The 14,578-nt window shown below is 54.9% G+C and overlaps 1 protein-coding gene across 1 annotated transcript in view; it reads left to right on the top strand.

Moving 5' to 3' along the window:
* The window catches only part of Mitf (melanocyte inducing transcription factor), a 247,749-nt gene that overhangs the window by 22,757 nt on the left and 210,414 nt on the right, over positions 1-14,578 (top strand). The gene's annotated exons all lie outside the window — the stretch shown is intronic.

The raw sequence follows: 14,578 nt of genomic DNA, 5'->3' as shown, positions 1-14,578 counted from the left end.
CTAGATTAGGAGTAGAACAGCTCTGTGTTCTCACTTTTTTCTCAGTTACCCGTGCCTGAATGCTCACAGGACTCTCGAGCACGTATCTAAAGAGATCTAAAGAGCTACAGCCTAGTGTGTCCTGAAGCTCTGCCTCCCGATCCTTTACCCCTGATAGGGCCGTGGACCATCACACTGAGCTGATGTGGACACCTGAGTGCGTAGTGTGACGCGGCTGGCGATTCTGAAATGTCCCATGTTGCTTCTGCCCAGAGGGCACTGTGAACAATGACACATTCATGGCTAGGTGTGCATTCCAGAGAATCCCCAACACCTCATCATCCTGGAAGGAAATTACCTCATCGCTCTGCAAGCCGGCTACCGGGCAGGGCTGTTCCTGTGGTTTTCAGGTAGGATATAAACACGTTGAGTGGTTGGGTTAATAACTTGGAGCGATTTCATTGTACTTAGAATTTAAATCAATTTTTGAGTAGGTTTTTTTTTTTTTTTTTAAACTGCTTGACTATTTGGAGGCTTTGAAAGAATTGTATTTCAATGCACTCGGTGTTCACTGAGCATCTACGGCGCACACTGCAAGAGAGAGTTAAAGTGTGCTTCGTGCCCTCAGAGACCTTCTTGGTTCTTGGAGCACCCAGAACAGGAACGGCGGGGCAGCAGGCAGGGTCAGCGCGGGCAGTGTCCAGGCGGGTAAAGCCGGGTCCCAATGGCGAATGCATGTGAGAGGCGGTCGGGTTGGGGGCTCTGGAGTAGAGGGAATGGGCTTTGGTGAAGTGGCCTCCAGTGCAGTAGGCGTGGATTCTTAGAAGTGGCTTCTTGGAGGACAGTATTTGAGGAAACCATGCAAAGGTCAGGGTGATTTCATTTGGAAAGTGAAACATTCTACGCGTAGGCCTACCAAGAGCAAAGACCTGGAAGTGGCCCCATTTTGAAAGCAACCCGTGACTGAGACGTGACAGGAGTCCATAGGACACCCCGGTCACTGCCCACCACCTCTTCTCCCACATGCGCCTGTTTATGGTGTCGATTTACAGTTGGAAACTTTACGTGGGTGGGGCTGGGTGCATTCTCTGTTGGTTTCCTAAATGTCCGTCACACACCTGCTGTCGCTACCGATGTGATGGCCGGAGGGACTTGGGCGATATTAGGGACTGTCTCAGGTCAACTGAGGTCACTGTATTTCAATCTAAGTTTTCTTTTCCCTTTTTTTTTTAATCCCTTTGGAACGAACACTTGCAGTGATCTCTGACTTAAGTTGGGCAGAATCAACAGCAGAATTCCACCACAGGCTCTTGACCTTGAGCCCTTGCTGCCGTGACATTGAGAGCTGGCTTGGCTGGGGTCTTGTTGGGATGGCTCTCGTTTATGGCCCAAGTCAGAGTTAAGGGCCTTAAGGGTTCTGGAGGGTCCCCCACGAACCCAGCCCAGTGCCTGGAGGGAGCGTGGCTGCCGAGGACGCCTGCTGCCCACCTGAGCTCCACCTGGGGACGTCTAGACCCCTGTAGGAGGAGCCGTCACGGTCATCTCTGAAATGTCCTCAGTACTTCTTTCCCAGTGCTCTTCCTTCTATTAAAAAAATAATAAAGATTTCACGAGAAGTCAGTAAAGATGGCCCTGGCTTCACAGCTTGCCGAGGCCGTCCCGACTTCTTCAGCAAACGGATGCAAACATGACGTCGGGAGACGTGGCGTGGAGAACCGGACCAGGTGGCCTGCCCCGCGTGAGCCGAGTGCTATGATGGTCCCGGAGAACCTTTCTGTTCTCTGGTCTGCGAGTGCTTAGTGCTCTGAATTCCCCCGCAGACTGGCGAGGCCCTGGGTGATCTGGGTGTCGTCTTCGTCAACAAGGACTGGCACCTGTCCCTCGAGTTGGGACAGGTTGTTCCTGTGGATGTCTGTCCCTTTTCAGGAACTGGTGGGCGAGAGGGACCCTGGATGCAAACCTTGGTCGGGGTCTTCAGTGTGAAAGAGCATAAACTGAGACGTGAGTCTGGGAATGTCTTCCCTGATGGCCTGGCCACATACTGTGGGCCTTAACGTCCACCCTCGGTTCCTACCGCCTCGTTTTTGGCCACGCGTGTAATACCTTCCATTATATATCTGTCATGAAGCTATAATTGAGCTTCGCGTTTTATATTGACATGAAGCAGGGAGGTGCAGCTGTGCCAGCCATTCAGGCTCAACGGCAAGGCCAGCAAGGTTCCTTCCTGCCAGCAAGGTTCGGAGCTCTCTCTTCTTGTGGGTGTCCAGCCTCAGCAAAGCGTCTTTTCCCTCCATGCTGAGGCTCAGGGAAGCAATCAGAAGGGATTTCTGCTCTGTCCTTGTAAGGGCGTCTCGGCTGCCTTCAGTCTGGACTCACGTAGCCTCAGAGGGGTCTGCAGTGACGGGGACACTTCACCCCTTGGTTTTCTGACTGTTACACAGGTGTCAGTGAGTGTTTGTTCACACAGGGCACAGGTGATGGCTGATGGCTCCCAGGGTGTCCCAGGGGCTGCCTGGCCCTGTCAGGCAATGTTATGACCCTTCAGGTCCCTGGATCTGGGCCACGTTCTAGTCTACCCGCCAGTAGGTTCCTTTCTCAGTGCCACCTATAAATAAACATTCATTGACAAAGAAAGAAAATATACTAAAAAACAAAACCAAACAACAACCAAGTGGCTGAGAAAACGCCATTTGTGAGAAGGCCCCACGAAGACGAGGCAAGGTCAGTGCAGGGTCCCTGCCAAGGAGAGCATGGCAGCCCCATGGCTGGACCTGCAGGCACTGGGCAGGAGGGGAGTGGCAGGAGGTAGGCTGGGGAGGGGGCCGGGCAGAGGCAGCCCTGTGGGGGACTTCCATGGGGACAGCCACGGCACCTCCAGTCGGGGGAGTGACCTCACCGCGGTGGTGTCAGGTTTGGAGATTGTCCAGGTCAGGCCTGCCCTAGGTGGGGACAGATGCCTTCTGAGGGTCACTTGTTTTCCCTTCCTGTAAAGCAGTGCTTGTGGGTTGGATGATGGCCAGGGGTTCTGATCCGGCCACTCGGAATTAGCTGTGGCCCCTGCCCCCAATTTCTAAGCATTTCAGTCTTTCACACGTGCGGCTGGTTTGTCCTTTTGAGTCTGCAGAGCTCGTGACAGATGTGTAAATGTTCTTGCTGAACTCGGTTTCATTTAAAAAAAAAATTTCCACAGTCGTTTCCTATTGAAGACCTTGTGAAGTTTGGAGTAGTTTCACACGTTAATGTTGGAGGTTCTTGCAGACCCCGTGGGTGGGTGATCTCGGACCGCAAGCTCCATCACGTGGGCCGAGCAGTGCCTTAGAGTCCAGGAGACAAGAGCTGACAAGTGTTGCGCTGGGCTCTCAGCTGGGACACAGCAAGGAGACGCAGCTTCTTTCCTCGAGGAGTTGAACGGGAGAAGTCCCAGTTAAGGTAGTTTCCTACCTTGCAGTGCTAGTGACGGAGAAGACACCCGGCCCTGGCCGGCTGGAGCCTGTGGGGTCCTAGGCCAGCTGACGTCCACGGGCATCTTCCATCAGTATTCTCTGTGTTCCCAGCAGCCGGTGGGACCCAGTGCCTCGAGGGCAGGGGTGGGCCTGGTGCCTTCTTTCCTGTCCCTGAGCCATTTGGCTCTGCCTCGAGCTACATCATGCCGTGTGGCCCACGGAGGTCCTCTAGAGGGTGGTTTGGGGACCGTCTTTGGTTACTCAGGAGTGTCCGGGGGGGGGGGGACTATCCGCCTTCTCCCTCCATTGGAATATTTCTCCCATTTTCTGCAGTGTCTGAGTGCCCCAGGGAGCGTCACGGACGGCCACTTCTAGACCTCCCCAGTGGAGAGGAGCGGCAGGGCCTCCCTGTCCTCAGCCAACCTCCAGGGTGCGCTGTGAGAGTCGGGGAGCCCCAGCATTATCTACCACGGGGTCTGGCCTCCCCTAGGGCGGCCTAGAAGGGCTGTAGTGTCCATGTCAAGGACTCTGGAAGCCACTTCCCGAGTGGTGGGAGGTGTCACTCACCCAGACTGGGCTCCAGTGTGTCTTCTGGCAGCCTGAGGAGTGGGGTGCTGGAGGCCTTCCAATGGGGGGGAAGGGGGGCGCTGCCGGGGGAGCAGTGCCTTGGCCTTTGGAAGCATGAGGCCAGGCCTCCAGCACCTGAGCTGTCCCTGGGGGGAGGCTCAGGTGTGAATGGTCACTTCAGTGCTGGCCAGAGTGAGGGGACACCGAGGCCCAGGAGGGTGAACGTGCTGGGCAGAGTGAGCGGCTGGGCTGGAACCAGGTTCAGGAGTCCTCACTGGCCGCACCACACGTCCTGCCTCCCCTCTCCACTCCCGGCCTTCGCCTGTGCTCCTGCCGCCGTCCTGGGCACCTGCCTGCTACCCGCTGTTCCCTTTCTGCTCACCCCCTGCCTCAGTCGTAAGGTGGCTTCCTGAGCCGGGTGCCACTCATTGGACGTGGGTGGCTGCGCTGATCTTTCATGGCCGTCTCATCTTTTCTTTGCTCCCACTTATGTGATCGCCGTGTCTTCATCTCTCTGTTCAGCGTCTGGTTCCCATGTCCATGAGGCCAGGGCGCGAAGCCGCTGGGTTCACGGTTGTATTCGCAGAGCTTAGCCCAGCTCTAGGCCAGACCCCTCCGGCCCAGCCAGGCGGTGCATAGACACTTGGCAATTACAGGACTCCATGCGTTAAAGCATTGACGACCAAGGGGCAGACTTTGGGGTTCCCCCACCGACTGGTGTTGGACGTCTGTGCCCACCTTCCCAAGGTTAACAGCTGCACAGGGCTTGGGTATCATCGGGCATTCAGAATAGGCGAGTCTTGGGACTCCGGTATAACTAGACCCGTGGCTTATGATATTTTATTCAGGTTGTCTTTGTGCAAATGAAAACTCACAGATGTCAGCATTCTTGAACTGGTGTGGGCTTGACCTATTGGGCTATGATTGATCAGGTTTATGTGGCTAGAGTGGCCTTTTTATTTCTTCTCTTTCCCAAAGTGAGCTCCCATGCCTTTCAGATCCCCCCAGTTCTGTTCATTCAGAAGGAGTCGGGCAGGCGTGGCTTGTCCTCCCCAGAGTTCATAGCGCTCTGTCTGCTTTGCAGAATAAAACATTTCGGGGGTGTGTGTGTGAAATGGAAAAGTAAGTGGGAATTTCTCTAGAAGGAGGAGAAAGCTTTCCTAACTATAAAAAATAAAAACAGGGCTGGGGTTGTGGCTCGGTGGCAGAGCGCTTGCCTCGCATGCATGAGGGTTCGATCCTCAGCACCCCATAAAGTAAATAAATGAAGGTGAAGATATTGTGTCCATCTACAACTAAAAAAAATCAAAAAAGAAAGAAAAGCAGCAGTGGGCTTTCTTTCTAATATGAAATGCCCCCAGGAGGCTTTTCCTGGGTCGGCGTGTTTGATTCGCAGGGAGGGTGTGCATCACTGTGCTGTGTGCGTGTGTGGTGATGCTGGCTCCCGCAGATGAGCTCAGAGGGGCACACGAGCAGTCACACCCTGAATTACATGAACTGAACCCTCGAAGGAGTCGGGAAATCTGATGCGGACCATTTCCCAGCCACTCGTGATCCAGGAGAAATAAAATTAGGAGATGGGGAGTGAAACCCAGCGGCCGACACTTCATCTTCCCTGTGGTACAGGTTGGCTGTGTGACCTTTGGTGACCAAGTTAGCTTCTCCCATCCGTGAAGTGGAGATCAGCTCACCGACCGCCTTCAGAGTCGTTGGGAGGGTTTCAGGTGGTGACGTAGAGTGTCCCCTGTCCAGCACATCGAAATCCTGCAGACGTTGCTGCTACTAGGTCGGTGGGTAGCAGAGGGTGCTGACTCCAGAGGGGACCTGCAGCTTGTTGTTTGGGCCGTGCTTGGTTGGTCACTTGACCTGGCCAGGGTCGAGTTTCCTCATAGGTGGATGGAGTGGGAACACCATTGCCGCGTGCGGTGGCTGTGTGAACTACGGAGTTGGTCCTCTTGGAGCACCTGGCATCCCGAGTGCCCCCTCGTGGGTGCCCCTGTGACGCAGAAGCCTGAGTCACACGGGCAGGTGCTCTGGGCTCTTAAGCGGGGCCATTGCCACATGCCCAGCCATGAGGGAGTTAGTTTCAACTTCTCTGAGCCTCCGTGCCCTCTTTTATGTCCCCGGGATAACGCTAGTCGTAGTGAGAAGTCGGTGGGACGGTGCCTCTGCAGACTGCTTTACCCAGGACGCGGGAGCAACTCGTAGCAGGGACGCGGTGGGGACCTGCCTTAAATCATTGCCCTTTCCTCGATGTCTGATTCCACTGCGAGTACGCATGCCTCCATCTCCTGTAGAATCCCGCTCTGGGGTGGTGTCCTCACGCTGTATGGAACTGAGTGTGATGAACAGGTGAAAAATAGGGGCGAGGGGTGCGGTCACTGGTGGCATACGTACCTACTGGGACCTTTTCCCCAACTGGAAAACATCCAAAGTCTCACCATCACGTGCACATGGCCTTAGAGGTCACAGAAGGTCAAAGCTGGGGTTAATGTTAGGTGAAGGTTATGTCCACAGAAAATGACTTAGCGGGACAACAGGAGCTGAAATTTCTAAAATAAAGGTAGCGGAGGGCTGTTCAGGTCGCCTGTTTCCTTCCGTGACTGGGACTGTGCTCACAGGGTAGTTTTGATGTGGCTTGAACCTCGGGCAGCGGGTCCCATCTGGGAGGGATGCTCCTCCGCCCCAGGAGCCAATCTGGCTTCCAACAGTTTCCACTTCACTGGGGTCACTGTGGCTGCCGTCTCCGTATTCAGACCTTTTGTTGTTTTCAACATGTCTTCAATTTCAGCTCCTTTTTTTTTAAGAGGGCAGCGTGGGAAAACCCAGTGACCACGACACAGGGCTCTCAGTAACTAGCCTTCCACGGGGAAGCCCCCATGTGGAAGAAAGGTGGGCTTTGGAGGCCGGTCACAGGCGTGGAGCGTGTTAAGGAGGACGGTGGACTCCGGTGTGTGCTTCTGGGAGGTCACTGTGGTGAGGTCACTGTGGCGAGGCCACTGAGAATGGCATGGGCCGTGGGGACGGTGGGAGCCAAGGAGCAGCGCTGAGGAGAGAGGACACCATCGAGGACTTTCCTGGTCCTCGTGGAGGAGGAGAGACGGGGTGGAACTGAGGGGTGCCTTGCACTGGGGGTGTAGGGGTGCAGCAGCTGTCGCCGGAGTCAGCTTCAGGATAGGCCCTGGTCAGGGTGGAGTTGGTCTGTTAACCTGGTTTGCATTGGCATGTGCGAACCCTCATAGCTGACTAACCGTTCTCCAAACCAGCAGGGTCATTAACTGGTGGCTCCCTGGTGTCAGAACCAGCCCCTCCGCCGCTTCTCCCGAGGCTTGTCACCTCATGGTCACCATAAGGCTGCTGCTCCTCCAGGCATCACATCCACTTTAAGAAGAGGGGAAAGGAAAAGGAGGTGAAGCCTGTAGCAGAAAAGCACAGACCTCCCGGGAAGCCCCACGCAGGCAGCTCCTTGCATCTCATCACCTAGAACAGCCTCAGATCGTCTCCTGGACCGACCCGTCGCTGCCCAAGCAGATTGTGATTCTGTGTATGCAGTCGGTGTGCTTGGCTCAGCCGGGCCTCAGCTGAGGGCTGGAGGGGGACCACCTGGATGAGGACCTCCCCTGGGCACATTTTCCCTCCACTCTGCAGTGACCACCGGGCCTTAACGTAGGGACCGTGTGTTTAACTGTGTGCTTTTCTCCGATACCTTAAAACACACATAACTCGGTTACCTTTAAAATATGTGAACATGTGTTCTTTTCCACCCTGACTGAAGTTCTGACCTGGACAATATACTTGGTCTCGAATTTACTCCAAATCTTCCTTATTCTTAGATTCTGGGGGGGGGCGGGGAGGACCTCTCTGACTTGAGAGCAGATGTGGAAAATTCCACTTGGTACTCGCCAGCTGATATGCCTGTCAGGGCACAAGGCCTGATGGAAAAGGTCACTGCCTCTGTGGCTTTTGTCTCAGAAAGGGTGTAATTATTCTGTGTTGAAAACTAGAGAAGGGAGATGTTTGTTCATTCTTTTTGAAGGTAACATTATTCAGGGAATTATAAGATGCCAACATTTGCCCTCTGCTGCAGTTCAATTCAGGATGCGCTCACCACCTAATAGATGCAGAATTCTGTTAGTGATCGCTGTAGCTGAGAGTGGATCTGAAGATAAATAACGTCCATTCCCTGCAGTTGAGCAGCAGAGATTTTGCAAAGAGCCTGGCATCTATGCTGTGTGATCCTGAGAGCATTCTTTAACCTCTCTGATTTGCTTTATTCTACAGCTTGGGATGAGAGAGGAGATTTCTTTTCTTTTTTTTTTTTTTGTACTTGGGATTGAACTCAGGGGCACTCGACCACTGAGCCCCATCCCTAGCCCTATTCTGTATTTTATTTAGAGACAGGGTCTCACTGAGTTGCTTAGCATCTCGTTGTTGCTGAGGCTGGCTTTGAACTCATGATCCTCCTGCCTCAGCTGCAGGGATTACAGGTGGGCCCCACAGTGCCCGGCAGGAGTTACCCTCATGGCCTGGCATTTACACATGCAAAAGTACCTTGGAAATAAGGGTGGCTGGGGTGAACCAAAGGACCCAGGGAGATATGGTGGTGTAGACCAGGGAGGATCAGCTTCTTCTGGAAGATGATCTGGGGACGGGTGAGAGGTCCATGGGGCCATGAGGTGACTTTTGGGGTAACTGTGAGCAGCACCAGGCTGAGCAGGTGCACGGAGCGTGTGTGAAGGCTTCAGGGATTTACTGTTTTCCAAACAGGACTTGAAAGTGTGAGTGAGCTAGGTTTGTTCTGGAGGTGATGGGGCGCAACTTCAGACTCCCCCAAACATTCACAGACATTCAGTTTCAATAGAAGTGGAATTTATGGGTCAAAGATTGCATACCTTTAACATTTCTAAGGATGTATAAATACAAACTTCTCATGCTGAGACACTGTGGATTCACATGACTCCTAAGAAATACTGAGTCGTCTGTGTCCCCTTTACCTGGTGTCCCCAGTGGGTCAATGGATGGTGGCATCACAGCTGGGAAGTCACTGAGACTCTGGGGGAGCCCACGGCTGTGTGAGCTGGTCCACTCCAGCGTGGCCTGGGAGGGAGAGCGTGGGGAGGAGCGTGGACACTTGGCAATGGCGTTGGGGTTTCAGGTGGTCACAGTGGACCTGCCAAGCACGGAGGGTGACGAGAGCAGAGAGTGCTTGTGCAGGGGCCCAGCCAGCAGGAGTTGAAGGCTACCATGTGCTCCATCTGACAGATGCATGAGACCTAGCAGAGTCCAGGTGCTGTGGCCAGGGCAGGTGGGCAGGTGGATGCTCCATGAGGCTGGAGAGTGCGAGCCCTGCGTGGAGTGATGGTTGGTATTACCGCGTGGACATGCGGCCAGCGTGCCTGCTGTGTTGATTTTGCACAGACAGGAATCTAGTTGTTATGTGAGGTCTCTCAGCTTTTAACTGTTGCCGAACACAAAGGTGACACAAGACAGGAGCCATCATGCTCCTGGGGGGGGGGCGAGATTCTCCTCCGCGGTTCCCACGCTCTCTCCTGGGCGGATGCTCAGGGGGCTTCTCGGTTGTCTCTGCGGCCTCACCAGTTGCCCTGCAAACTTCGTGGTGTGACCCAATAACTGCCTGATCTCCCAAAGGTCAGAGAGTTGGCTGGGCTCAGCTGGACGGTTCTTCTGCTGGTCTAGCTTGGGCTCCCCGGGGCCCTTGTTAGACGCTAGCATGGGGCTGGGGATGTCGGAGGTCTGCCTTGGAGCCTCTGTGTGGTTCCAGGAACTCTCGTGGCCTCTGCACGTGGCCTCTGCAGCTGGCTGGCTGGACCGGTGGCCCGGAGTTCCCGGAGGGAGGGTTTCAACAGGGGAGACATAAAGGGGACCTGCCAGCCTCTTCAAGACAGGGACCCAGGTTGCCACTGCACCACTCTTGCCACGTCTGCTCCGGTAGAACAGATGGCCCGGGTCCACCACGGGAGGGGACTCATGGGGGTGGGAACCCTGGGAGGCTGGGTCATCGGCCACCTGGGCCGGTGTCAAGACGTGCAGATGTGGGAGGTGCTGTGGTCAAGGGCGGTCAAGGGCGGTGAGGAAGGTGAGCCAAGCTGCTCTGTCTTTGGAGGCTGCGTAATGCTGCCTTTTTTAAAACCAGTAACAGTGATCCTGGGGAAACGTCGTCTTTTCTTTCTTTTTAAACAGTGGCCTCCGTTGGGAGCATAATTCATCTCTATTATTTGGTTTCTAGTCTTTTTAAAAAACCACTCTCACTGAGGGTGACGACGGATCTGCCTTGGTCGTGGTGAGGACAAGCTTTCAAGGACGTGGCTGGGCGGCTGCTGCTGCTGGGTCCACAGGCGTCTTTTCAGCAGAGGCCCCTCCCATAAAGTCTGTGGAGTCACCACGGGTCTTCATGGGACGGCGCGGGTGCCGTCCGCGTACCCCCTACCTCTGGGTCCTCCTTCTCTTAGAACTGGCTGCGGAAATGGCAGGGCACAGCACAGAGTGAACACGCAGAGCCCGATGTCCAAGAACTGTTAAGGATTTGGAGATGACCCCAGCAGGGCTGAGAGCCGCTGGGGCCCTTGTGGCTGCACGGTGTCACGCACTCAAAGCCAGCCCTGCTGAGACCCTGGAACATGTGTGCGAGAAGCTGTGGTAGAACGCGTTCTTTGCAGTAGACGGCCATCGGCTTTGATCAAATTCTCATTCGCTTTTGACAGTCAAAAACTTTCAGGGCCACCGCTTAGATGGACAAATCAGAAAGGGTCAGCCCTGTGCTCCCAGGGACCTCGGCTCCCAACCACTGCCACAGGCCCTGCAGACGCCGGTCTCAGCTTCCCGCTGTTGGGCCCTTCTGAAGTCCAGCAGGGCCCCTGCAGCGAGGAGGGGCAGCACGTTCACTGTGGGCTTCACCTGCGCACCAAGCCCAGGCCTCCTCCCGCTGAGCTGTTTCTGAAGCCTCCAGAATGCACTGGTGGTTTAATTGGAGGGCCGCTAAGTTCACATGCAATAGACACCAGCACAGTTCACTTATGGTCAGGATCTGGGAGTCCACATCACGAGAAAGTAATTGGTGGACTCCAGACAGGTTTGGCATATTGCACAACTTCAGCGACTGTGTTCGGATCACCGTCTACGGGTGGCAGCCCCTGAGGTGTGCAGTGCACAGCCCGAGCAGCTGTACCCGGAGGCCCAGCCCTGAGAGATACTCGCTGTGTTGTAATAACTTATAGAGGTGTTTGTGGAACTGATTTTTAATAATACAGAGCCACTTTGAATTACTTATTTGGGTTCCTCACCCGTAGCATCATAAGCTCTTATTTTTTTTTATCGTGTCTATCAATCGGTACACGCGAGGCCAAATTACCCTCACACCCACACACCTGACCCTTTTAATAGAATAATAGCAGCTAACATTTATTGAATGCTTATTATGCGTGAAGCCCTCTGCGTGCGTTATCTAATTTTACCTTCACAACAACCCCATTAGTTACTGTTATTCTTCCATTTAGCAGATGAGAATGCCTAGATTAACCCTGGTTGCATGACTTACCCTAAGTCACACAGCTAATTAAGTGACAAGCTGGGACTGGAACCCAGGGCCGCCTCATTTCCACACCCAGCAGCGTTGCGAGTGTGTGCGGTGCCTTTCGGGGGTGCTTGCACGTGGCGGAGTTCACTGTCCGAGCTTGTGACTGTGGCCTGTCTGGCTGAGGGTCATTGCCCTGCACCGTGACCGCTCCCTGGGGTCCTGGGCGCTCTTCCCAGTGCCCACCAGTCCTTGCACAAGTTTGGGTTTCCTTTTCGCCATCCGCCTGAGTGTGTCCGGGAATGTTCACTCCGTGTTCATCGAGCAGTAACCCTGGGGGGTCGCGGGCTGCCTGGGGTTGGCAGGTCCTGAGGGGACAGACTCAAGCGTGGTGTCTCGGCACAGATGAGAACGAGGCCCTGAGCATCACCCCCCACTCCCTGCTGGTGACGAGGCCACCGCTCGTAGCCGACCTGCGGAGGAGGAGGGAGGACGCTCCTGGGCGAGCTCCTGGGCCTCGATCCTCCTCCCAGGTAGCGAGGGACATTGGCTTTCCCATCAGGGACGTCCTCCCAGATTCACACGTGAAAGTGGTGGCTCCTCCTCCTGGCTGGTTTGGAAGCAGAGACCGGGGTGTCCTCTGCACGGGGCTGGGGGTTCTCGTCTCTGCTGCCCACGGGTGCAGCGTTGATTTCCAACACTGTGACAAGCCCGTCTGCTGATCTGGGCTCTTCACGGCTAGTCCTTCATGGTGGACAAGCCAGAAGGAAGGCGAGGTAGTGTGATGGAGCCCTGCAGCCCACTTAGTTTCAAAACAAGGGTGTGTGTGTGTGTGTGTGTGTGTGTGTGTGTGTGGTCTGAAGCCGAGTGTCACGGAGGATAGCTTAACACACACCTGTCAAGTCATCTGCGAGGGCACTTACCCATGTGGACTGAGGTTTAAGGACTCTGATGCTCTCCTCATCCCCGGGGTCTGGGTTGCTCCGCTCCCTTGTGCCTTGGGTGGCTCCAGCACCATTTGGGAACTGCTCGGGGACGTGCCAGCAGGGGAGGGGGATTCGATTTCTCCGGGTCCTCCGTGATCGTTTCCCGCTGCCCGTCCCCCCCCCCACCTTCAGGTGTGTCGAGGAAACTCTTCAGTGTGCCTCTGTGACTAGTGCTGCCTGCTGTCCACCAGAGCTGTGCGTTAGCTGTGCCCTGTGGGCTCCCATCTTTTCCTCGTGGTGGGCACCGAGGGAGACCCTGGCAGGTCCGTCTTTTACGATGCCCACCGTCCTCCGTGGCAGGCGCAGGGAGGAGCAGCCTGCTGTGTGTCCTGTCCCCAGGATGCACTGTGTCCTGTCCCCGGGATGCACCGTGACATTCTCTGCTGGGGGGTGGGCATTGCGCCGTCGACGCAGGTCAGCGACTTATTATCCCTCTTTACTACAAATCACAGAATTTAGTGCAAACATTTGTAAAGTTTGTAGGGGCTGCTTTTGGGAGAAACAGGGAGCAGAATTCTTTAAGAAATCATTTGGAGGCTCTTCAGGGACTTTAGAGTAGGTTTCTTGGTACAGAGAATGGCCACAAAGTGGGGGACTTAGTAGGTTTATAAAAATGCCAAGGTTTTAACCTCAGCAATGGATCCCGCTTCCCTCCTTCACCTTAGAGAAATCCCTTTGGGGAGAAAGCTGACCTGGACACCTTGTCCCCGTGCAGCCCTGGTGAATAGCTAGTGGGGTTTGTAGAGGTGGGGATCATGCAGGTGCTCTGGGTGGGTTCTCCCTTGTGGTGTGTCATCCAGAGCACGATTTGGGAGGCAGGTCCATCTTGGGAAGGACTTTCCTAAGGTAGGAGAGCGATTCAAGGATTGCACAGTAAAGGAGTCACATATTGTGGTGAGTCCCTCTGAGGCACTGTCTCCGCGGCGTGTGGCCACCGGAGACGCCCAGGTACAGTGCAGGACCCCGTTTGGGCATCTGGTCTGGCTCATCAGGGCTCTGGAGCTGCCTGGCTGGGGTTGGCTCGGGCTGGTTGATGTGGGGGGTGCCTGCTCTCTTAGGCACAGGGCTGCAGGGGACTTTTCATCAGCACCAACCCTCATCTTCCTGCGTGTCTCCAGGAAAGCTCCGTGCGGGCCGAGAGGCTCTGGCTGTGGAGCTGGGCTGACCTGGGCGGTGCTGAGTGTGGGTCGGGGTGTCCTGTGAGGGACTGGAGCATCTCAGGAGGGCTGAGCAGGGCGAGCGAGTGCAGCCGTGAGTCACGGGCGTGCTGGCATTGCGTCCCAAAATAGCAGCAGCAGCAGCAGCAGCAGCAGCAGCAACTTATTAGCAGTAACTAGCATTTATGGACGACGCTTCCAGCGTGCGAAGTGCCTTCCATGCATTATCTCATTTAAATGGGAACAGCCCCAGGAGCTGGGGCTACCTGTCTGTCAGCTTTCAGTTGTCATCTCAAGGTCATGGGGTCGCTAAGAAGGAGAGGGGGCCCCCCTCGGGTCTCTGGGAGGGGGGGTGCCTGCTTGGGGCACCCCAGCACCTTCTCCCTACCTCAGTGCGCTTTGCTACTGGCTTTTTTTTTTCCTTAAAGTGACCTCGCCATCAGTTTTCACCTGGTGATTTAGGCTCCAGTGACCCAAGATTTTCTTTTCTCACTTTTATGAGTCGAGTTTTTAAGTGAGAAGGAAATACAGTGTGGAGCACTCGTCCTTGCGTGTCTGGCCTGGGGTCACGCCCCCCGCCCACCATTGCACAGAGGGAAAGCAGGGATCTCAAGCCTGCAGTCAGCTCCTCAGGAGGCCGAGGCAGGGGGACGGTGGGTTTGAGGTCAGCCTGGGCAACTTGGTGCGAGACCTTGTATCTAAAAAAAATAAATAAGAAGAATCTTAGGAGGCAGAAGATTGGAGGGTTGGGCAGGAAAAATAGAGACAGGTGGACACACCCAGGGTGATACCTGCCTTCCTGGGAGAGAAGATAAATATAATTTAAGAACGCAGGTCAGAGGTCAGCTGGGTCATAATTAGTGCCATGGCTGTCTGTAGGAAGAAAAAGCTTCTGGAATCACATGAGTTTGCAGA

Source organism: Marmota monax, unplaced genomic scaffold (genome assembly GCF_021218885.2).
Source record: "Marmota monax isolate L192 unplaced genomic scaffold, Marmota_monax_Labrador192_F-V1.1 WCK01_AAM20220418_F8-fsc00028, whole genome shotgun sequence".
NCBI classification, from domain to species: Eukaryota; Metazoa; Chordata; class Mammalia; order Rodentia; family Sciuridae; genus Marmota; species Marmota monax.
This window is presented reverse-complemented; position numbering and strand designations above follow the sequence as displayed.